Below are 26795 nucleotides of genomic sequence, written 5' to 3' on the forward strand. Positions count from 1 at the left end.
CTAGACTTAATTTTGTACAGTTTTTAAATTCTAACTTAAAACATCATTCAAGGATAAAATCTATCCACTTGGGCAGAGCTGACTATGGAGAAGTTGATCTAGAGACAAATTCTTAAAGAATAAGAGGATATTGTTAGTCTTTCTTTACAGATGAAGAAACTGAAGTACTGAATGGTTAAATTACTACTTTCCCAAGGTCAATAAATTTGTGAGTGGTAGTGTCAGTAACCAAACTTTGATATGGATGAGCAGAGCCTGTAGGGTCAAGTCTGGACCTTAGTTTGCTGTGTGACTTTGGGCAAGTTGCCTAAGGTCTCTGAACAATGATTTTCTTGTTAATATAACAGGGAATAATATAATACCTACACCTCAGGACTGTCATGACTTAACATGAAAAATAACTGGTTAGTGCTTTATATGTAATAGGGGATCAGTAAGTGTTAGTTTGTTTTCTTAGCCACACCATGCTGCCCATGGTATGCCAAAGAGAAGGTGGTAAGGATTTGATCTAACACTGAGTAGGTGATAGCAACCTTTGTTAATCATAGTATCTAGTTAAGTAGGTTTTAATCTCTGTGTCCTACTGCCCTCTTCTGGATATTAAATATCAGATCGTCTTGCGAATTCAGTTTATTGATCCTAATTAAGCAAACTCTGGATGTGACTCAATAATGCCTACTTCAGAGAGGCAAGGGGGCAATTAGTGGATGCAGCAAGTGGACATTTACAAAAGAATCAAGAGCTAGAAATGATAAAGTGATTACTAACTGCCATATCTATCCAGTAGCTCTAAGCTATGAGGAAGTGGCTTAAAGCAGCAGTCCCCAACCTTTTTTGTACCAGGGACCAGTTTCGTGGAAGACAATTTTTCCATGGACAGGGGCAGGGAGAGGAGGGGGTGGTTGAAGTGGCAGATGGTCTCTGGATGATTCAAGTACATTGCATTTATTGTGCACTTTACTTCTATTATTACTGCACTGTAATAGATAATGAAATAATTATACAACTCACCATAATGTAGAATCACTGGGAGCCCTGAGCTTGTTTTCCTGCAACTAGATGGTCCCATTTGGGGGTGATGGAAGGCAGTGACAGATCATCAGGCATTAGATTCTCATAAGGAGCATGCATCCTGGATCCCTCACATGCGCAGTTCACAATAGGGTTTGAGTTCCTATGAGAAGCTAATGCTGCCACTGATCTGACAGAGCTCGAGAGGTAATGCTCACTCACCCACTGCTCACCTCCAGTTGTGCAGCCTGGTTCCTAACAAGCCATGGACTGGTACTGGTCTATGGACCAGGGGTTGGGGACCCCTAGTTTAAAGTACAGTTCCTGTCATGGGTGTTCCAGGTAGTCTAACACCAATTGAGAGTTCCAAATTAGTCACAAATACAAATACTGACTAAACATGTAGATACACAGATATAAATAACCAAAAAAAAAAAAAAAAAAAAAAAAAAAAACCACTTTATGAAGGACTTGGAAAGGGATCCAAACCTATTTGAGGTTAGTCACATCTCCTAGGCTATCTCTCTAGCAATTAACTTTTAGCACATATTTTTCTCCAAGCTTTTAAAACATTAATTGCATTTATTCACAAAAATAGAATCCACCTGTTTCTAATTCATTTACACCTTTTATAACAAACTGATGTTTGTACCAAGTTGATGTCCAAAATGCCAAAGATATCCTTATAAATGTTAAGATGGTTAGAAGTTTTTCTTAGGGTAAACATGTTGAATGTACTAAATGAATTATAAAATATTTAAAATCCAAGTAGCAGGCATGTTAAATAATATATAGACATTTGAAATATTGGAGAGTAACATTTACTTCAGGCAAAGAGTGAAATTCAAATTTCCATCTAAAAATTAATAGAAAAGAGATAATTTGTTGTATTACCTTATGATTCACCAAAGGTATAAATATATGGGTGCCCAGGTACAGTGGCTCACTCCTGTAATCCCAGCACATTGGGAGGCCAAGGCAGGTGGATCACTTGAGGTCAAGAGTTCAAAGCCAGCCTGGCCAATATGGTGAAACCCTGTCTCTACTAAAAATACAAAAATTAACTGGGCATTGTGGTGGGTGCATGTAAGCCCAGCTACTCAGGAGGCTGAGAAGGAGACTTGCTTGAACTTGGAAGGTGGAGGTTGCAGTTAGTCAAGATCACACCACTACACTCTGGCCTGGGTGACAGAAGGAGACTGTGCCTCAAACAAACAAACAAACAAAAAAGATATGGGTGATCCAAATTTTATTTTTGAGAAAAATGAAAAATCCGGACAACTAGACAATACCTTAGACTTTTTGATCCTTGAGATTAATTTTTAAGTTGGTTGTGCTCAGTATATTACCACTTTAGGAAAAAATGAATAACTCTTGGCTTGCAATAGATAAATACATTAGTGAGTGGGTGATGAGTAAGTGATTCAACAGAAGAAATGCCCTTAGAGTTTAAAAAATTCAACATGTTTTTCTTTCCATTGCTTCTAGGATCTATACATTTCTAATATAAATTATTTTTCCCTAGTACTTCAAACACTTGTTTTATGATCCATACCATGTAATTAGAGATTTCTATTTCTTTAAAAGCAAGATATTTATAAGGAGAGATTTTGGGAAGTCAAATTACATTTGAAATGCACTAAAGATAAATTATAAACATTCTGAAAATAAATTATTCTATGAAGTGCAGAATGGTTTTTAGGTGTATAATAACAAAATTATTTTTGTTTTATAAATCTCTATTATCACACACTGAGTTGGTTAAAGCAGAATTTGCAAAGCAGTATTATTTATTAGAAAACACCAAGAACTGCCCTTGTTTACACTTTAGGTTCATAGATTAGAAATAATGTTCCCAACATTACCCAGCAAAGGAGGGATGCAGCAGGAGTCAACTTCAGGACTGCAAGATACTAGATATCTGCAGTTTCCTTCAGGAACACATGCACACCTTCGAGCATACAGACACATAGTTAATATGCCCATGCATTCATTCAGCAAACACTAACGCCCTACAATCAAGACCCAGTACAAAAACCATCTTAAAAAATCCCCAACATACCCCTACAGAAGGAATGACCTGTCTCTGCTTCCTGCTGACTTGTTCGCTCTTCTATTATTGCCTTTATTACATGATGTTATAATTATTATTTATATGTGTGTCATTTATCTAGACTATGAACTCAATAAAAGTTTAGCTTCTGTGTCTCATTCATATTTTTATCTCTAGCACCTAACCTGATGCCTGGAACATAGTAGATATTTCAACAAATATTACCACAAATATAGAGAATTTATCTGAAATTTTGATCCGTTTCTCTGAGTGTCAAACACTAAATTTCTGAGTCAGCTGACCTCTACAACACGTCTCTGCCCACAGACAGCATCCATCTCCCAGTTAATTCAGTAGTAGTGAGTTTTCAGTCACAAATGCTATTCAGTATCTGGCTTGGGAATAACTTGGTGGGAATTAAAATATTAAATGGAGATAGGAATAGATAACTTCTAAGGTTTTTTCCAAACATAGCCTCCTGTAAGTCTAATGGGAGATGGCTGTTTTCTTGCTCCCTTATTCTCCCTCTTCTTACTTTGTAAGAGCTGCTAAGGCAATGATATTCAATTCCTGAATACCTGGGATGTTTTGCAAATACAAAACTAGAAAAGCTCAACTGGACTAGTATGGTAAATCCTCACCCTATAAATCATCCAGGGAATTTAGTTAGACTATCTCCACTCTCTGCAGACCTCCTAAGTTCTAAGGTTATTCATTACTTCCTACTGATTTTGATTCATATGTCCTATCACATATTTCCAGGTGGGGCCTTTTCTCTGTCACTTATATCAGCATTTCCTTGTGCACTGACTCTCCCACTAGTATTTTCTTTTTTTACTTTTAAATTCAGGGGTACATGTGCAGCTTTGTTATACAGGTAACTCATGTCACAGGGGTTTGCTGTGCAGATTATTTCATCACCCAGGTACTAGGCCTAGTACTCAATAGATTTTTTTTTCTGATCCTCTCCCTCCTCCCACCCTCCACCCTCAAGTGGGCCTCAACGTCTGTTGTTCTCTTCTTTGTGGCCCTATGTCATCATTTAGCTCTCACTTATAAGTAAGAATATGCAGTATTTGGTTTACTGTTCCTACGTTAGTTTGCTAAGGATAATGGTCTCCAGCTCCATTCATGTTCCTGACAAGGAAATGATCTTGCCCATTTTTATGGCTGCATAGTATCCCATGGTGAATATGTACCACATTTTCATTATCCAGTCTGCCATTGATGGGCATTTAGGTTGATTCCATGTCTTTGCTATTATAAACAGTGCTGCAATGAACATACAAATGCATGTCTCTTTATAGTAAATGATTAATATTTCTTTGAGTATACACCCAGTAATGGGATTGCTGAGTCTAATGGTGGTCTATTTTTAGCTCTTTGAGTAATTGCCATACTGCTTTCCACAATGGTTGAACTAATTTACACTTCCACCAACAATGTATAAACATTCCCTTTTCTCCACCTTGCCAGCATCTGTTATTTTTTTACTTTTTAATAATGGCCATTCTGACTGGTGTGAGATGGTATCTCATTGTCTCCCACCAGTTTTAATTACAGCTGACACAAGCACTAACATGTATAAGGATTGTGCTGGACACTTTACATCTATTGTGTCATTATCCTCCTAAGAGCATAATTTTTTTTTTTTTTTTTTTTTTTTTTTTTGAGACAGAGTTTCACTCGTTACCCAGGTTGGAGTGCAATGGCGTGATCTCGGCTCACTGCAACCTCCGCCTCCTGAGTTCAGGCAATTCTCCTGCCTCAGCCTCCTGAGTAGCTGGGATTACAGGCACGCGCCACCATGCCCAGCTAATTTTTTGTGTTAGTAGAGACGGGGTTTCACCATGTTGACCAGGATGGTCTCGATCTCTTGACCTCGTGATCCACCCGCCTCGGCCTCCCAAAGTGCTGGGATTATAGGCTTGAGCCACCGCGCCCGGCCAGAGCATAATTTTTATTTCCACGATAAAGGACCTCAAAACTGAAACTGAGTAACCTGCCCAATTGCTGCCATTAGAGATTAGTGGAGCCACAGTTGAAACCCATGTCCTTCCTACTCCAAGGAGTATGTGCTTAACCACTAAGTTAGTGCTTCTCAAACTTTCCTATACATACGAATTATCTAGGGCCATGATTAAAAGCTGATCCTGATTCAGTCGAACTGTAGAGGGGTTTGAAATTCTGCATTTGTAACAAGCTTTCAGAATCAGAGATCTGCTAGTCCTTTGATTACTCTGAGTAGCAAGGCTTTATGCTATCCACCCTTCCCACATTCTTCCTTGCCTTCAGGCTTTGAACAGTTAGTTCTTCTTGGTTTCACCCTAGATTTGGAAATGATCAAGAAAACAGTAGGAAAGCATGAGGAGGTGAGTTAACCACTCCTGGCACATGCACTGTAACCCATGCAGTTACCTACCCAACAGCTAACCAGCACCATGACTGACCACACAGCAGCCAGGTACATTGATGTACAGGAAAGCATCTTCACTCCACTGGAGAACAGAAAGACAGTCTTATAACTCATTTCCTCTCTGACTTAAACCCACCAGAATTTAAATTTAACTATCAAACAGCTAACCAGCACCATTAATTGACCACACAGCAGCCAGGTACACTGATGTACTTGCAAGAATCTTCACTCCACTGGAGAAGAGAAAGACAGTCTTATAACTCATTTCCTCTCTGAACTAACCCACTGGAATTTAAATTTAACTGTCAAAAACAAATAAGTAAATCATGCATTGAGCTATTGAACAATATATTATCCATAAATAGCTACTTTTTAAAGCAAGATACTAAAATATAAGGGCTTTTTAAAAACTAAACAAGAATACTGACACCAAAGGAAGATCAGGACAAGCAAATTTAATGACTTAACGTTGCACAATATAAAATCATTCCAGTTGAGTAACTTTTAATTCATTATAATGCATATATGCCAATTATGCCTGATTTATTAAGAGTAGTTCAGCAGCGCTAGGTCCTGATATATAACACTGGTTGCCATGACATCAAGTCTTTCCAAGGACATCTTAAGGATCATGAAAGTGTCAAGGTGATAAGTTTGACACTGCATGGGTTTAATGATAGATGACCATACTGCTGCATTGTTGTGACAAAGAAAACACCTCAGACGCAAGGTAGAAGAATAAAGGTCTTATATATATGCAGCCTCTTGTTTTACTAGAGATCGTTTAAAAGCAGTCAGAAGAAACTGGTGTCATTTAAATACAGGATTATTTGTTTGTGTGCTTGTATATGTGTGTGTGTGTGTTTGTATGTATGTATACAGTTATGTGTCACTTAACAACAGAGATATGTCCTGAGAAAGGCATTGCTAGGCAATTTCTTCATTGTTCAAACATCATAGAGTGTACTTACACAAACATCAATGGCACAGCCTACTACACAGTTAGACTATATGGATAGCCTAGGACTCCTAGGCTACAAACCTGTACAGCATGTTACTGTGCTGAGTACTGTAGGCAGTTGTAACACAATGGTAAGTATTTGTATATCTAAATATATGTAAACATAGAAAAGGTACAGTAAAATACATTATAAAATATTTTTTAAATGGTATATCTGCATGGGGGCACTTACCATGAATGGAGGTTGCAGAATTGGAAGTTGCCCTGGGTGGACAGTGAGTGAGTGGTAAGTGACTGTGAAGGCCTAGGATATTACCGTACACTACCACAGACTTTATAAACACTGTACACTTAGGTCACACTAAATGTATTTTTTAATACATTTACAGAGCAGAGGCCTCAGAAATAACACCACACATCTACAACCATCTGATCTTTGACAACCCTGACAAAAACAAGCAATGGGGAAAGGATTCCTTATTTAATAAATGGTGTTGGGAAAACTGGCTAGCCATATGCAGAAAACTGAAACTGGATCCCTTCCTTACATCTCATGCAAAAATTAACTCAAGATGGATCAAAGATTTAAACATAAGACCTAACACTATAAAAACCCTAGAAGAAAACCTAGGCAATATCATTTAGGACATAGGTATCTACAAAGGCTTCATGAGTAAAACACCAAAAGTAATTGCAACAAAAGCCAAAATTGACAAATAGGATCTAATTAAACTGAAGAGCTTCTGCACAGCAAAAGAAACTATCATCAGAGTAAACAGGCAAAATACAGAACAGGAGAAAATTTTTGCAATCTATCCATCTCACAAAGGTCTAATATCCAGAATCTACAAGGAACTTAAACAAATTTACAAGAAAAAAACAACCCCATCAGAAAGTGGGCAAAGGATATGACCAGACACTTCTCAAAAGGAGACATTTATGTAGCCAACAAACATGAAAAAAAGCTCATCATCACCAGTCATTAGAGAAATGCAAATCAAAACCACAGTGAGATACCATCTGACACTAGTTAGAATGGTGATCATCAAAAAGTCAGGAGACAACAGATGCTGGAGAGGCTGTGCAGAAATAGAAACAATTTTACACTGTTGATAGGAGTGTAAATTAGTTCAACCATTGTGGAAGGCAGTGTGGCAACTGCTCGAAGATCTAGAACTAGAAATACCATTTGACCCAGCAATCCCATTACTAGGTATATACCCAAAGGATTATAAATCATTCTACTATAAAGACACATGCACACGTATGTTTATTACATTACTATTCACAATAGCAAAGACTTGGAACCAACCCAAATGCCCATCAATGATAGACTAGATAAAGAAAATGTGACACAAATATACCATGGAATACTATGCAGCCATAAAAAAGGATGAGTTCATGTCTTTTGCTTGGTCATGGATGAAGCTGGAAACCATCATTCTCAGCAAACTAACACAGGAATAGAAAAGCAAACACTACATGTTATCACTCATAAGTGGGAGTTAAACAATGAGAACATATGGGCACAGGGAGAGGAATATCACACACTGAGGCCTGTTGGGAGGTGGAGAGCAAGGGGAGGGATAGCATTAGGAGAAACTCCTAATATAGATGACGATGTGTGCACCAACCACCATGGCACATGTATACCTATGTAACAAACCTGTACATTCTGTACATGTATCCCAGAACTTAAAGTATAATAATAAAAGATATATTTTTTAACGATGAGTTTGTGTCCTTTGTAGGGACATAGATGAATATGGAAACCATCATTCTCAGCAAACTGACACAAGAACAAAAAATCAAACACCACATGTTCTCATTCATAGGCAGGTAGGTTGAACAATGAGAACACATGAACACAGGGAGGGGAGCATCACACACTGGGGTCTGTTGGTGGGGACTAGGGGAGGGACAGCAGGGGGTGGGGAGGTTGGGGAGAGATAACATGGGGACAAATGCCAGATATAGGTGACAGGGGGATGGAGGCAGCAAACTACCTTGCCATGTATGTACCTATGCAACAGTCCTGCACGATCTGCACATGTACCCCAGAACCTAAATACAATGAAAAAAACTTCCAAAAAATAAATAAATAAATAAATAATTTTAAATATATAAATTTTTTTCTTCAACAATAAATTAGCTTATTTAACACTTAGCTTAAAACACATACACATTGTAAAGTTATACAAAAATTTTTTCTTTATATCTTTATCCTACAAGTTTTCTAGCTTAAAATTTTTATTTTTTACTTTTTAAATTTTTTTTGTCAAAAACTACTACACAAATACACACATTAGCTGAGGCCTACACAGGGTCAGGATCATCAGTGTCACTGTCTTTCACCTCCACATCTTGTCCCACTAGAAGGTCTTCAGGGGAAATACACACGGAGCTGCCATCTCCTATGACGCCTTCCTCTGGAATATCTCCTGAAAAACCTGCCTAAGGCTGTTTTACCATTAACTTTTTTAACAAGTAGAAGGAGTGCACTCTTCAATAATAATTAAATGAACAGTATAGTAAACATGTAAACTAGTAACATGGTCTTTTATGATCCTTATCAAGTATTTTGTACTGGACATAATTGTATGTGATATACTTTTACATGCTTGGCAGCTCAGTAGGTTCGTTTACATCTGCATCACCACAAACATGTGAGTAATACATTGGTCTACAACTTTGCAAATGGCTAGGACATCACTAAAAACAGGAATCTTTCAGCTCTATTATAATCTTATGGGACAATCATCATATGTATAGTCCATCATTGACCAAAATGTCATTATGCAGTGCATGATTCATCACATAAACACACACACATATTCATATATCACATATACAAATGTACATTGAATTCACTCTTCTATTAGCTACTATATTCAATTAAAAAATGAATCCTGGGGTAGTGATGAATATGTTAGGCATGGAGATTGTTAAGGCAGTAAAAACTATTCTGTTTGTTACTGCAATGGTAGATACATGACATTATGCATTCACCAAAATGCATAGAATGGTACAACACAAAGAGTGAAACTTAATGTAAACTATGGCTTCTAGCTAATAACAATGTATCAATATTTCTTTACTAATTGTAACAAATGTACTACATAATACAAGGGAACTGGGAGGTGGGGAGGTGAAGCAAGAATCTCTACTCCCTGCTCAATTTTTCTACAAATCTATTTTTCTATAAATCCAAAACTAGCCTAAAAATAAAGTTTATTATTATATGCAATATTATATACAGTTAAATTATATACAAAATATATAGAGAGGGATATAAAAATATAGATTAAAACTCTTGGAGGAACTACTAGAGATAAATTAATATGGCATGGTCAGGAAATAAATGGTACTACCAGGTAAGAAAAATTTTAAAGTTGTGAAGTTGAAAACATCTACCTTCAAGTCTCACAATGCCACCCTCTCTGTTTGTCACCTCCTGTGTGTAGTCCCACACATGCATGCACACACAGCAGCCTCACACAAGCCTGTGCCTGACCAGTGCCCTCCATTATTGCCAATGGGTCCTGAATAAAGTCCATCTATGTTCCAGACATCGGCTTACCCATCAAACTACCTACCTGTTCCACCTCCCCAGGGCTTCTCTCCTCACAGAGATGATGCCGAAGAGGAAAAGGAAGTGTTCTGGGCCACAGTGGACTTAACACAAGCACTCATTCCCACCAGAGAATTAACTTCTTGCCTTGGCTTCATCTAAGATGAATTTCTCAGCAGGCACTCAAGAAATCATTTTAATGACAAAAAAAGTGTTTTTCAGATCCAGAGAACAAAGCTGGAGAGGGAATATTTTGAGGCATGGGATCCATTTGGTTCTCCCAACCCTACCATAACCACTGCAGGAGCTGCTTGCTCCACCCTTTACTAAGGAAAAAGAAGGAAGGTCTACATTGTGTGCCAAACTTAGCACATATCAAGCAAGATTATCAGTGAAGAGTAGACACCAACTCTACATAAGTGTCTATTTCATCATGGCCATCTTGCCTTCACCATTGTCTTTCCTCGGATACTTTCAAGAAATAGAAAGTTCACATGTTCCTAGAGGCAGCTCCATTTTGGTGTTAACCTAGGGACAGTTCCTGGGGTTCTGGGGGTTGCAGAGACAGAGAAGCAGAGGTTTGGTGCTGTCAAAGGGGAAAAAGAAAAAAAAGTAACTCAGGAGTTCATGAACTGCTCAACATATTTCCTGTAAGGTCTTCTTACCTTTAAAACAAAATCCTTCTCTCAAGTATTTTCTTTCTGTCCACATTTTCTTTCCCCTTAAGCTCCAGTTGACTATCTCTGAACTTTATAGCAAGCATTAGGTTCAGTGTTACACAGTATTGTTCTGTTTCACTTCAACAAGGAGGCCTGGGAAACACAATCTGTGAAAGAATGATCTTCTGTCTGCAATTATTATTATAAATGTTCCTCTAGAACTCACTAGTGGCCGTATGGTCTTTAGTTTTATTTGAGAACATTCCTGGCTTGTTTTCTATTAAAGGCAAGGCAGGCAGAGAGCATAGTAAATGAAAAGATATTTCCAGCCGGGTTCTCAGGGAGATTTACTTTTCAGTAAATAAAGTACCCCTGGGAATAAACTGTTCATCCTTTGAGATGTATTACCATAGTTCCTATCATATCTGTCAATTCAGGAAAAGAGACAATTTGCTAAGTATCCTGTTTCCCTGGAAATTAATTCTTCTGTGAACTGCTTCAACCACTTTGTGTTTTTACCTCCTAGATCAAATATAGATTCTTGGCCTCCTCTTCAAAGCCACCCACCACTCCATCTCCTCTCTCAGAGCCTCTTTTGCCCTCTTGACAGGCTGCACTACGGCCAGCACATCAGCTGCTTGCTGGCTTTGCTGCCATGCACGTGACAGCCTCAGACTCATTGGAAATGCTGACTGCCTCATCCATTAGCTGATTCCCTCCTAGAAAATGACCCAAACTGATTAAACACAAATGTTTATTCTTTGCCATAACACCCGACTAGCTCCTTTTATTGTCTGCCTTAATAGTGGGCAAATCATCTATTTTCTATACTTAGAATAGTCTTATTAAAAATAGATGAACAACAAAATCTACTTACACTATCAAGTCCTACCTTCCCCAGTCCTGCCCACCATCAAGTATTGAAGTTGGCAAAGCCTTCCCTAGTAGCCAATGTTGGAGTTTGGGATTGCTAAGCAATTACCTTTCCCTTTCCAGGTTTTTAACCATTTGAAAGTGGATGCTAGCAACCATGGGGAGGGAGGATCAGAATAACTGATTAGATTCTTTATTTTAGGAACTGGATAAGAGAATATGGCAAGACTTCTATTCTTTCTCTCCCCAAACTGGGAGCTAACTGCTCCTGGCTTAAGCAGCCTACAGCCAATGGAAAAGCTTGAACCAAGTGAGCAGAGATATGGTTGGGCCTGAGAGAAATGCAAATTGCTTGGTCTGTTTACCACAAGAGACTAGAAACATAAGCTTTTATGATGCCTGAGCTCAAACAGGTCTAGAAGATCAAAGTGCAAAAAAAGAAGAGGCAGGTACCAACTGCTCCATCCTTTTGCTGATTCCATTCTACACGTTATGCCATGGTAACAATCCCAAATCTCAGGGCCTCATGGATGCCATGTTTATTTCTTACTCATGTAACAGTTGGGTCAATTGCAATTCACTTCTATGCCATCTTCACGCCAGAACCAGGTTGATTTTACCTGGAATATTGCCAGCCAGGTGACAGAGGGGAATGAGATGTTCCAAATAAAAAGATCTATCATGATGGTTCCGGTCAAAAGAATTCAAAAGACAAACAAAAGTGGCATCAGAGTGATGACAAGACAGCACTGGAAATGGTAGGACACAATCAAAATCAACAAGACTTGATGGTTGATTCGATGTGAGAGTAATGGAGTTCAAAGAAGAATCGCTTTCACATTTGTAAATGGTTGGTGATATTCACTAAGGAGTGAAATTGGAAATAAATGTTTTAATATTGGACATATTAAGTTTGAGGATCATCCATGAAGAGATATTCGGTTAGATTATATTGATCTAGAACTCAATAGAGAGATTATAGCTGGAATGAGAGATTTAGAATTCATCTCCCTATGGGGGCAGGTGAGTGAATGATATCACCACACAGTTTCTAGAATATCAAATGGGGAGGCAGAGGATAGAATCCCAGGGCAATGTTTTCCAGGCTTTTTCATGTCAGGGAACGTGGACATCGATAGTGTTTGTGCAGCTCAAGTCTGTGGGCAAAGAGCCCTGGATCTCTGGCTACTACAAGAACCAAGGGGATCATTATTTTGGGCTGATTGGGAAGCTCATTCCTCTGAAACATCTACATTTAGGCAGCTGGAAAATAAAAGAAACTGAGGTATAGCCACAAAGGAAGGAAATCAGGAAAAATGCCATCATGGAGGCCAGAAAAAGAATTTTTAAAAAGAAACTTCAGAGAGTTTACAATAAAACTGAAAGGTATGAGATACTTTTGACAAACAGTCACGAATGAACTCAGAGAAGCATTCTGTGCAGAAGTGGTGTAGAATCAAGATGTTAGGTGGCTGAGATAAAAAAATCAATATGAAAAGTATAGAGAATGAGTTTATACCACCCTAGATATGGGCTATAAAGTAAAACAGTTTGTCATCAGGTTTGGGGAGAAGTTGTTTTAAGATGAGCAGGGCTTTCAGCCTTTCTCAAAGCTGAAGAAAAAAAACCAATGGAAAAAAGTAAAGTTTGTAATTAAAAAAAGGGCCGGATGATTTACAAACAAAGACACTCTGAGGAGGGGAGCCAGAACTCAGACTAGCAGGAAGAAGGCCAAATCTTGCCTTGAGGTATAAAAGAGGAGGATTCATTCAGGCAGATGCAGTTAAGTCATAGGTGGTAGGTAACAGCATGATAGACTCTTTTCTTTCTGAAGTGATGATACTTCCATTGACAGTGATGCAGGTATAGGTAGGGCCAGGCTTCAGGAAATATTCTAAGCAAAGGTGCACACAGGGCTTCAGAGCAGTGCACCATTAAGCTGGGCACATACAAAACATTATACAATGGACTCTTTCCTTGCACCTTTTGTGTATCCATGTCCAAATGAAATAAAGAGCTTACTCCCAGAAAAGTGATGAATCTACCAAAAAAAAAAACCTATGCACCTATGCTCTTTTCCTCCATCACAAGAATATCTTCTGATTCACCTCCTCCATTTTCTACCTACTTCATTCCTTTCCAAATACACTGGCCTTCTTGCTGTTCCTTGAAAAATTGGCATGCTCCTGACCCAGGGTCTTGCTCAAGCTAGTCTCTCTGTATAAGATCTTTTTTTTTCATCTATTGGCATGGCATTATTCTTCAGTTGCTTTATATCTCTACTAAAACCTCATCTTCTACAGTATTCCCTGTTCAATTATTTCAAATAGCACCCTTCTATTACTCTCCCACTGACATATTTTTCACTGGATTACTTGTTTACTGTCTGTCCCCTCCTCTAGCCCCTAGGGGACCTAGTCTCTTTGGTAACCTATTATACTTCAGTGTCTAGAAGAGCACCTGGCAAACAGAGTGGTCGAGTGCTCAATATTTGCTGATTGAATGCCATTGCTTTTTTCTACCCTGTGTCTTCTTTAGTAAAGATCCCTCCCCCTTTCCAGTGCCCATGCCTTTTAACTTTCCCTTCTTTCCATCAGGTCAGGAAAGGATTGGCTATCAGATCAGTGAACCATAATCGCTTGAGTTCTCTTCATTGTGATAAATTTTGGTCAATGTATTTCCTTAAATATTAATTTATCATTCAAACATGGATTCTTTATTGTAGAGTAAAAGGGTTTTCTCTATATTAAAATAAATTCCAGCATCATAAGTTAATACCAAAAATATTGTTAAGCATAGTCATTTTAGGTTGACTAAGGAATGGGGAGCCACTGGGAAAGATCTCTCTCCTAACTAATCCTGTCCTGTTATGTACCATTTCAGATCCCTTTGGCCTCACAGTCCCTTGTTTCAGCTACCACTGCAACAACCAGCTCCACATGGCTCCAAAAAACTTCACATAGGCACGATGTGACAAAGCCTGGCCTCGTGCCATTGTGGGCCTCCCACCTCATCCAGGGCTTCCTCCTGCATGCTGGTGGGCCCCACTGAGCACCTAGTATGATGGTTAATACTGAGTGTCAACTTCATTGGATAAAAGGATACAAAGTATTGATCCTGGGTGTGTCTGTGAGGGTGTTGCCAAAGGAGATTAACATTTAAGTCAGTGGGCTGGGAAAGGCAGATCACTCCATCCTTAATCCGGGTGGGCACCATCTAATCAGCTGCCAGAGTGGCTGGAATATAAGCAGGTAGAAAAATGTGAAAAGAAAGACTGGCCTACATATTGCTCCTGTGCTGGATGCTTCCTGCCCTCAAACACTGGACTTCAAGCTCTCCAGTTTTAGAACTCAGACTGGCTCTCCTTGCTCCTTAGCCAGCAGACAGCCTATTGTGGGACCTTGTGATTGTGTGAGTTAATACTTAATAAACTCATATATATATATATATTCTCCATTAGTTATACTCCTTAGCCAGCAGACAGCCTATTGTGGGACCATGTGATTGTGTGAGTTAATACTTAATAAACTCATATATATATATATATATTCTCCATTAGTTATACCCCTCTAAAGAACCCTGACTAATACACCCAGGAATGTATAACCTGGATATATGAGTTTATACCTGGAGATGAACTTTTGAACAAGGGGAGATGGATGCCTATGAATAAATCCTTCCTCTTCTTCTCTCCCACTGTGGAATTTTGCCTCAGCATGAATTATACCTTGAATCTCATCTATATCTGATTCAGATATTTAGATAAAGCTTTGGACATTAGACTTTAGAATTGATGCTGGACTGCATTTAGACTTTTGGGGCTGTTGGAATAAAATAAATACATTTTGCACAAATTTAGGGGATTTATAGGAGATTGCTGTAAACCAAACTATTTCCCCAAAACTCATATGTTGAAGCTCTAACCCCTAATGTGACTGTATTTGGAGATAGGGCTTGTGAGGTGATGATAGAGGTTAAAACAGGTCATAAGGGTGGGGCCCTAATCTGATGGGGCTGCTGTCCTCATAAGAAGAGAAAGAGACCCCAGAGTGCTCTGGCCACCCTATGAGTACACAGCAAAGAGGCAACCATCCTCAAGCCAGGTACAGAGTCCTCACTGGAACTCAGCCATGCTGGCACCTTGATCTTAGACTTGCAGCCTCCAGAACTGCAAGAAAATAAATTTCTGTTGTTTGTCACCCAGATTACGGTATTTTATTATGGCAGCTTGAGCTGACCAATACAGCCCCAAGCAACTTGTCCTAAAACGTACTTTAAGTAATTTCTCATACAACAGCCCCACGAGATCAGTCTCATCTTGAAGCAGCCAGGCTGATAACACATTTCATTTTGGCTCCCTCTCCTTCCCCACCTCATTCCCCTTGGCCCTCTCTTCTACGCTCTGTGATTGCACCTCCTACTATCATCAAGCTCTGCTCTCTGAGAAACTCAGGCTAAGACACCATCTATATGCCAATGACATTCAAATTTATGTCTAAAATCCAGACCTCTCTTCAGAACTCCAGATTTGTATATCCAACTGATACTCAACATTGCCATTTGGATGTCTAATAGACATCTCAAACTCAATATGTCCAAAACTGAACTCCTGATCTTCCCCCTAAAACTTTCTACACCCACAGCCTTCCTCATCTCAATACATAGCTTCTTTCTGCAGTTGCTGAGGCCAAAATCTGTGAAATTATCTTTAACTCTCCTTTTTCTCTCATATCTTACGTCAAATTCCTCAGAAAATCTTGTTGACTTTGTCTTAAAATATATTCAAAATCCAGTCACTTCCTACTACTAGCATCCTGATCTGAGCCACCATCACCTATTGCCTGAATTATTACAACAGTCTCTTTAATTGAGTCCCCATTTTGACCTTTATTTCCATCCCTTACAGTTTTCTTTACACAGTAGCCAGAGGAATCCTGTTAAAGAATATGTTAATTATGTCACTCCTCTGCTCAAAATCCTGCAATGGCTCCTCATTTTACTCAGAGTAAAAGCACAAGGCCCTTCATGATGACTCCCAGGACAAGTGAGACAGAAAATACCTTTTTCTATTGGGTTATTAGAGGAAGATTCACTTATAAAGTGATATTTGAACAGAGACCTGAAAGAAGTGAAGGAAAAGTACCCTGGGCACAGGGTCGTCAAGTGCAAAGGTGTCTGAGGAATGATCTTACTTGACATTTACCAAAGCACAAGAACACCAGTGTGGCTGGAGAGAATGTATGGAAAGGGTGGAAAGTACAGGAAATGAAGTCAGTGGGGTATCAGGGAGCCAGATCACGCAGACTATACTGTAGCATCTTGCAGGTCAATGTAAGGACTTTGGCTTTTGCTCTGAGACAACATCTTTGGAAGGTTATGAACAGTAGAGTGACATGATCTGATTTGGGATTTAAATCAATCACTCAGACTGCTGTGCTGTGAATGACCCATGGAGGATAAAGGTGAAAGTAAGGAGACTATTTAGGAGACTGGTGCTGTGAACCCGACATGAGATGCTGACTTGAATCAAGACATGCTGACTTGAACCCAGTGGATGTAGGTTTAAAAACATAGGGTTCAGATTCTGAAGTTATTTTGAGAAGGAACCAACAGAATTTGTGGGGAAAGGCCATGCCTGCCTTGTTCACCAGGGTATTTCTAGTGCCTGGCATATGTAAGTGATCAGTCAAGTCGGACACCTCTGAGAAGACCAGAATTTTACATAGGATCAACGTCAGCCTTATTTTTCTGAAAATTCAGGCAACTTCTTTCATCTCTGGCATTCTGGCATTCTGCCATCTCCCTCATATTTTAATTTATCCTCAATTGCTTGCAGCAAATTTGAGACAACATCTAAATATCTTCAAGTTTACATGTCTACAAGAAAATATTTATAGTTTCTCTGGGTTGTCAAGAATTGAATTCCTTTTAAATGTAGGTGATGTCATTTTATTTTCCTTGTTTACTTTGAACTTATGTTTACTTTTAATGAGGTTATTTACTTTTCCTACTTGAATTCAGAATGGAAACCATCTGTGACAGTGTTTATATTAACATGATTTTACTATCCACCTGTCTGAATTATTTTTTTATGAGACAAGGTCTCACTCTGTTGTCCAGGCTAGAGTAAAGTGGCATAATCACAGCTCACTGCATCCTGAACCTCCAGGCTCAAACGACCCTCCTACCTCAGCCTCCTGAATAGCTGGGACCACAGGCATGTGCCATCACACCTGGCTAATTTATTTTTATTTTTTGTAGAGACAAAATCTTGCTATGTTGCCCAAGCTGATCTCAAACACCTAGGCTCAAGCAATCCTCCTACCTCAGCCTCCCAAGGAGTTTGGACTATAGGTACATACCACCATGCCCGGTTAATTTTTTATTTTTTGCAGAAATGAGTTCTCACTATATTGCCCAGGCTGGCCTCAAACTCCTAAGCTCAAGTGATCCTCCCACCTCAGCCTCCCAAAGTGTTGGGATTATAGATATCAATCACCACACCTGGCTTGTCCACAACAATGTTACTTTAATATTCCATGAAAGTTTTACCAGAAAGTTTTCCAAGAAAATAAAACTACATTGCCTGTTGTTTCCGGAACTTTCCAAAAATCCATTTCTTCAAAGAACAACTCTGCTACCCTCATCAAAGTTAACACCTCCTTCAACCAATGATACATCTCCCAACTAGACTCATCATAACACTTGTTTATCCTTCAAACTCTTCTTGCCATCAATCCAAAACAATTACATCATGAACCTCATCTAGTCTCAATCAGGCCACCATATTGAAAGACCTGCTTAGACCAGACCCCTAAAAACCTACTAAATACATGACTTTCATTGTTTTTCCTCTGAAATGGTCATCTCTGTTACTGCTTTGATTTATCAAAGGTATCTTTTATTATCTTTTCATGGAATTCACAGTTGATGGATTTTTGTTCCTTTTTACAAAATATAGAAGCCAAGTAGGACTATGATAATTTCTATTTCCCTCTATCATTTTAACATTAAATCCTCCAATAATGGGCCTATTTGTTCTCTTTTTTGTTCCAAACATAGAAAATAATCTTCTTAGTTTTCTTTAGCACTTTTTTCCTAATCTTAGCACATTTAGAACTTTTCAATCTTCCACACATTGTTTCTTCCTTCACCTCTAAGCCTCCATATCCTCACCTTTCAATGAGAGTGAATACCTCCTGCTCCACAGGAAAATGGGGAGATTAAGTGAGATAATGTTTGTGAATACATTTTGCTGTTCAATTATCAAGGACAGAGTCCTCCTTCATTTCCTCATAGTTTTTGCATTTATCTCTATTTTAGTCCCTACATATGGCTCTCTTTCTTTCACTGTAAACTCTGAAACAGTAGGAATTTCCATCTTTTTATCTATCTCAAAATGTTGTCTAGGGTGTGTCCACAGTTAGTTCTCTGTAACACAGGAGGGAGAGGAGGAAGGCCAGACTGGGCAAAGGTGTGCAGGTAGCCCAAAGAGCAGGCAGATGCGTGTCTAAGCTCTGACAAAGTTGCAGACCTGATAGCAACTGGGCAGCTGCCAAACCAAGGTTAAAAGCAAAAGTTCCATTCTCCCATGAGGAGGCAAGTGCCACTAATTGACTGTTGTTTAAGGGATACCTTTGTCACTGTTGGATCTTTCTGGTCAGGAACATCCTTGTGTCTTTTTTTTTTTTTTTTTTTTGAGACAGAGTTTTGCTCTGTCCCCCAGGCTGGAGTGCAATGGTCCAATCTCGGCTTACTGCAACCTCCGCTTCCAAGGTTCAAGCGATTCTCCTGTCTCAGCCTCCCAAGTAGCTAGAATTACAGGCATGTACCACCATGCCTGGCTAATTTTGTATTTTTAGTAGAGATGGGGTTTCTCCATGTTGGTCAGGCTGGTTGCCGACCTCAGGTGATCTGCCCGCCTCAACCTCCCAAAGAACTGGGGTTATAGGCCTGAACCACCATGCCCCGCCACATCCTTGTCTTAAAGGGGCCAAGTCTGCACACAAAGCAGATATGTTTCTGAATTGCTCTACCATGGACATGGTTCATATTTCATTTTACAGCTCCCTTCCCCTCTTGAATGCTATTTCTTTGTATGGTCTGTGGCTACAGCAACCATTAAGTAAACTCTTAAAAATTCTCTTTTCAACCTTACTACCATGATAGGCACTTTCCAACACTTTTTCCCTTTACCATTAGGGACCCCAGGATAACCAAGTCACCTCCTGAGACCGTCCCGCAATAGGTAGTTGGAAAAGAAATCAGACTTATCCACAGCCTCTGTGGAGCAAAATGACTGTGTCTAACAAGTATTTAGTGGACAGATGTCTACATAATAAGTCTGAATCTTATCACTCACTCAGAGGACATTCACTCCAGCTAGTGTTCAAAATTCTCCTTCTGCTTTTTTTTCTAAGTGGCACTACAGTATCCTCAGATCAGAAGAGCAAATTTATATAATCCAAGCATTGTGGTCTAAATGCTCATGTCTCCCCACATTCATATGTTGAAATCCTAACCCCCAAGATGATGATAGTAAGAAGTGGGGAGGATGAGACTAGGTCATGAGAGCAAAGTACTTATGAATGAAATAAGTGTCCTTATAAAAGAGGCCTGAGAGAGACCTCTCACCCCTTCCACCACATGAGGACACAGCGAGAAGACACCATCTGTGAACCAGGAAATATGCCCTCACCAGAAAATAGAAGCCAAGTAGGACGATAATAATTTCTATTTCCCTCTATCATTTTAACTCTGGGAGGCCAACTGGCTCCCAAATCTGTCAATGCTTTGTTCTTGGACTCCTCAGCCTCCAGAACTGTGAGAAATAAATTTCTGTAATTCATAAGCTACCCAGTCTACAGAATTTTGTTACAGAAGTGTAAACAGCCTAAGACACCAAGGATGCACACATTTTCAGAGCAATGCCAGCTTTCTGTTGGCTGATGCCCTCTGACTTTTACTTTTTCAGCACAGTAAATGGCAAGAAGACTACATAATTTAAAAGGGGAAGGAGGAGTTGTTTTTGCTGCTGTTGTTGTTTTTCTTCTTTTACTACCAGACACAGAGAAATGTAGTACACAGAATTTGTCTTATTTTCGGTTGGGATACTCATTTAACTATATTATTTTGAAACCTGGAAGCTAGCAGCAAAAATTAATTTTATACATATATATATGAATTTTATAATTTTATATATATAATAAATTTATATGTAATTTTATATATATGAACTTTATAATTATATATATATATATATATGAATAAACACACATCTATCCAAACTCCTTAAAACACTGTTCTAAAACTTCTGATCAAGGGTTACAAACTCTAATGCCTCTAAGAATAAGAGAGGTAAAACGTTAAACAACAGGGAGTAGTGAGGACTATGGCAAACCTGAGAGTTCATGCCCTCCCTGAAAATAGTCAAATTTATTTTTTAATAATACATTTTGCTAATTAAAGCTATCTGCGGGCCAAATTCAACTCTGGGGCCCCTGCTTGTGACCTCTCCAAAAACTTCTGTTAAAACTCCATATACGGCCGGGTGTGGGTGGCTCACGCCTGTAATCCCAGCACTTTGGGAGGCCAAGGCAGGTGGGTCACGAGGTCAGGAGTTCAAGACCAGCCTGGCCAACATGATGAAACCCCATCTCTAGTAAAACTACAAAAATTAGTCAGGTGTGCTGGCAGGTGCCTGAAATCCCAGCTACTCCGGAGACTCAGGCAGAAGAATAGCTTGAACCTGAGCGGCAGAGGTTTTAGTGAGCCAAGATCACACGACTGTACTCCAGCCTGGGCAAAAGACTGAGACTCTGTCTCAAAAAAAAAAAAACCTTCATATACAAGGAATCATCTCTCTCACTCTCAGTTGCTGCTCTACATACACTGAAAACAGCTTACTTTTGGTTTTACATATTACAAGATCTTATTAGAGACACATCAGTACAACTTGAATTCTATTCTCTGTTCTATTCTCCAGTTGTACCAGTAGAGCCAGTTGGCTTCCCAAATATTTCCTGGACATATACTTATGTTAGCCAACTGGTTGCTGGTACTGGGGCTGGTGATGATGAAGTGTAACTATTATTAAGTGCTTATGACACACTAAACATGAAATTGTTGCTCTCCTCATATTTAATGAATAATGAATAGTCAATAAAAGCAAGCGTTGGTAGGTAAGTCATAATGCAACTACTCATTATGAAAATACGTACTATATTGCATGAATAAGAGTCACTACTGTCTATAGAGTGGTCAGTTTGTATTTCAACTATTGTATGTGTGTGCATGCATGCATGTGTGAGAGAGAAAGCAATCAGATGGTACAATCTCCACGTAACTTTATCTTCCAGTCTGTGAGTAAACAACTGGCCCACATATAGTTTTACCCACTACATATTCAGTTCTCATTATCATGCAAGATCTTTCAAGGTACTTTGCAAAGTCATTAAAATCCTATCATTCTATGTTAACATAACATTTTAAGGTTCTTTCTGAGCTTAATAAAATAACAAATGAAAGTTGATTTTTCCTTAACGAATGATTCTAAATGTGTGATAATATGTAGCTCTGACAAGCTACAGGTGAGGCAGAAGACTGCAGAGTGTGAGGACTTGGCCACATAAAAGTAGTCCAGGCTGAAACGGATGAAACAAACATTCTCAGTAACAAATGGATATTCAATTGGTAGGCAAGTTTGTGAAGTAAGGAAATTGTTAAGGGCCTGGAGTTCCCTTTAAAATTCCGAGAAGACATGTGGATATGAGGATAAACATCTACCTTCTAGAGCAAGGGTGGATGAACTTTTTCTGTAAAAGGCCAAACAGTAAATACGTTAAGCTTTTCAGGCCATACAGTCTCTGCCTCTACTACTCAACTCACCATTGTAGCAGGAAAGCAGCCAGATAATACGTAACTGAACAGTTACATCAGTGTTCCAATAAAACTTCATTTATGCGCAATGAAATTTGAATTTCATGCCATTTTAATGTCACAAAATATTTTTCTTTTGATATTTTTTGATCTGTTAAAAATATTAAAACATTTTTAGCTTATGGGTTGCACAAAGACAAGCAAGGCGCCAAATTTGGCTCACTGGCGATATTTTTTTGTTAACAATCTAAATATCTAAATATAAAAAGGTTATTGAATGACTTCTGCTCTGAAGTAAGAAATCTGAATAAGGTTCAGTTAGGTTAGTATAGCTTCATACCTTGCCCTCCTCACATCATTGTTAATTAATTTCCCAGGCTGAATGAAGGAGAGAGGGGCCCCCTCCCTCTTTTCTACATGGGGCACTTCTACTCAACCATTTAAACCCTACAGATACCCTCTTCACCCTGTTCTTATTCATTATCTCCCTCCTCATATAAAAGGCTAAAATGTTATCTATAATTTACCTAGTTTAATTGTAAAGTTAAGCAAGTGGGTTTTAGGAATAATTAATACCATGGAGGAAAATGCTCATAGTATGTTAAGTGAAAGGATCAGAAAAACCACATCATAGGTGCAATATAATCCCAATCTTCGAGGGGAGGTGTTATCTTTTGTTGATTAATCCTTGAAGGTGGTTTGGATTTTATCTAGATTGCTCCCAGTCTCTTCCAAGGCATAATTATTTAAGCATAAAATATATTATTTTTTTCATTTCTTTTCTAAATATCATTCAAACCCTTAAGGCTGATCTCCCTCCCTTGTGCATCTTTCACTTACTCTGATTTGTATCTTCCAACCTTAAATCCTGAGCCTTAATTCTCAGCCTTCATCTAAAAATAGACTCTCTAACAAGAGCCACTGTAAATATTAATAACACGTTGTGGCTCTCAAGGCTGCTAGATTGTTCTAGAAAAGTGAGGCCTTGTTAGGAGAGACTTAAAATCACTTTGTCCTTGTCTGGGAATGCCTTTATTATTTAGCCAAGTTACCTGATAATTAACACAGATCTGACCAATTAGAATAACATTAGTGTCACCTGATACTTGCTCTGAGTCCTGGCTTTCTGTTGAGTGCAAATTAGCGTCTACTAATTAAATAAATTTAAATACCAATAAATAAAGCATGGCAAGAATTGATTTAAAAAATACAATATTCAGTAGATTTGCTAATGCTTCCTTCCCAAATTGATATGAACTTAAAAGGATGGAGAGAGCATTAAATTTAACTACCTATATAATAAAAAGTTAGACAAGGTTAGAATTTGCAGAACAGCAGTAAAATGAAGCATCATACTCTACTACTTCAAGGGCTCTAATCCTATGGTCACTTCTTAGGCAACATATATTATAAATTAGACAGAGTTTTGGTGTATTAACTCATTGTTTTTTCTATGCACGCATTTAATCTTCCTAGTATGTCCCTGGAATCTGAGCATAAACTGTGACACCAACATGATGAACTTTTTTTAAGGTTTTGATTAGAATTCATTGGAAGTGTTTGACAGTTGAATAACAAAAGAAAATTTTAATCTAAAAATTTTCCACGCTCTCCCTTACATTTATTCTTTCTTTTCAATATTAGAAACACCACCCTGGTTACTTCCTATTAGTTTTTTATAGTCTCCTAGTTCATTGGTCTCCCTAACTTTGGTCTTTTCTTCAATGTCATCCATCCTGTACGTCCAGCACGGCTCTGATCATGCCTTCCCCCCGCTAAAAAGAAAAAGATAAAAAAGAAAAAGAATAAAAAATTTCATGGGCTCCCTGCTGCCAAATGAATTATTTTTTTTAAATAAACTCAAGGTTCTTTGCAATTGGTCCTAAGTTTTTCAAAATTGCTTTCTACTATACTCTTACAACTAGCTCAAGCTTCAGTCTTTCTCTGAATATACCCTGAGTTTTCTTTCCATTCTCTTTTCTGTTTCTTATGTTACCCTATAATGATAATAAATGATAGTAATAGCTACCACCTATTGAGTCTTCACTACATCCACAATTTCTAATCCCTTTACATACATTATCTCACTTTATCCATATAACCACATTAATAAAGTAGGTATCGTATCCCCCATTTAATAGATGAGACTCAAAGAAGTTAAGTCACTTGCCTACGGTTACCTATGTGTTAAATGGTGGAACTAGGCTTTAAATCCAGGGCTGTGAACCACATGTCCATTCCCTTAACCATTTTATCTCTCACCTTACCCTATTCCAAATGCCCTCACCACCCACCTCCCACATCATCACACACATACACACACACAGAAACTCTACCATTCTTCAAGGCCCATCCCAAATGCCACCTACCTCCTACACAGCCCTTCCTGTTACCATTCCCTTCTCCAACAGGTCCTCCCCCTCCCCCTCCCCCTCCCCTCCTCCTCCAAAACTCCAAACTATATCCTTTCTGCCTAAGAATCCATATGCCCCTAGGTTTCAACAGCTAGTGATCTCAAAGTAAGATCATTTATCCTCCAATATTAAAATTATAATGACTGAATCCTGTCCCATGAGTCACAGGAAGTCTATTTTTCTACCAGGTTTCCTCCACATATAATTTCTGGGAACCCTAGTGGAGTACTCATATGCTCCAAAATTTATCTTAACTTCCCCCTATTACCCATATTCTGAAATACTGTTATATCAGAACTTCCCTAGGGTCTCTTTGGGGTGTTTTCTCTTCCTGTCCTGATTTGCTTCAGACTGGACACTAGTCCACTTTGTTGACCATCAACTCCCCCAAAAAGATCACCAGAAAAACCTGTTGGGTTTCACTCTCAGCCTCATGCAGGTAGCTTAATGCAGTGCTTTTTAAACTTATCCACTGAAGCAACCCTAATGACAGAGAAAACTTTTACCTTACCTCTGGTAATATTACCACTATAGCGAAAAGAGCCAGGTTTAAACTTAAGTTTCTAACAATCACCCCACTACCCCTCAAGGTTGAGAGACACATCCTCATGTGATCAGTTTGTTATTACTCTGAAAGATTAAGATGATGTTATTACAACTGCTGACATATTAATTGTCCCCTAAAACAGAGTTTGCAAGTATCTGATGATGGAAGGATTTCTCTTTGCTTCCTATATGATTAAAGTTCAACATCAGTTTTGATTTTTGATTTTTATTTTACTTTCTCTCCCATTGCCATAAGCGTGGACACACACACACACACACACATAAGTCAGGCATCTCCATGAAACCTTCCCGGGGAGCAGCACAGACAGGCATGGCCTTAGGCCCTGTTCCTCCCCACACAGCCTCAGAGACAGCAAAGAGGTGAGGGAGGTGAGGACGAGGCAGACTCAGGTGGAGGGGAAAGGGAATCTCAGCTCTACTCCCCAGGTGCTATCTACTCAGAGACCCTCAGAAGCCCTCCAAACCGTTCCATCAGACCGAGCCTCGTGTTTCAGGGTGTAATGAAGGCTGCAGAAGTAATAGAAACATACTTACCACTGTCAAAACGAATCTGTTAATAGGAAAGTTTGTGACAAGCGCTGGGTAGCTCATATCCGTGAGGAAACTGGTTTCCTATTTAGAGAAAATAGAACTTCTTCTTAAGCAGGGAGATGCCTATTGTGTGGGTAATTACAGGGAGGCCCGGCTAACCTGGCAAAGAGGTAGGGTAGCTAAGTACCTGAAGGCAAGGGGAGCGCCTGAAATGAAAGCGAAGGCCCCATCTGTCAGGCTGTAATGATTGTGCTATTTGGAGGCAGAAAGGTTTGTCTGGAGCAGCTGGTTTCTCTCCAAGTGACCTTTTAGCATTTCTGCTTTTGCCGTCTGACAGATGTGTCAACTCAATAATTTCAAAAGCCCCTGAGTAAATAACCAATTGTGAGCAAGGATGACCCAAAGCGATGACAAAATGGCTGCACGCGGCACATTATGGAGCATAATACCGAGCGACGGAACTGGGAACATTATCAGAAGGGAAAAACATGTTCATCTTTAGTTTGGACTAAATGGGTCTCCTACCCACCACACTTCAGTCGTTCTCGAAGCTGGAAGAAAGGGAAACGCGCTGGCACGGAGGGACGCGGCGGCGGCCTTGCCCTCGGAAGCCCGCATTACCGCGCGCGGGACTCAGGTGGCGTCAGGGCGCTAGAAATGGACTCCCGCGCGCTCGCCCCCGCGCTGCCGGAGGACGCGGCGCGGGCTAATTGGCGCTGTGAATGATTGGGGGCTGTGGACAGGCGACTGCAATCAGACCGGGGCTGATGGCGTTGAGAGTCTTGCAGAGTTTGCACAGGCAAGGCAGGTGCGGCCGGGCTGCTTTTATCCGGGAACTAAGCGGGAGGAGGCCCAGAGGCC

Source organism: Aotus nancymaae, unplaced genomic scaffold (assembly GCF_030222135.1).
Source record: "Aotus nancymaae isolate 86718 unplaced genomic scaffold, 86718_ANA_hifiasm-v0.15.2.pri h1tg000036l, whole genome shotgun sequence".
In the NCBI taxonomy this organism is placed as follows: domain Eukaryota; kingdom Metazoa; phylum Chordata; class Mammalia; order Primates; family Aotidae; genus Aotus; species Aotus nancymaae.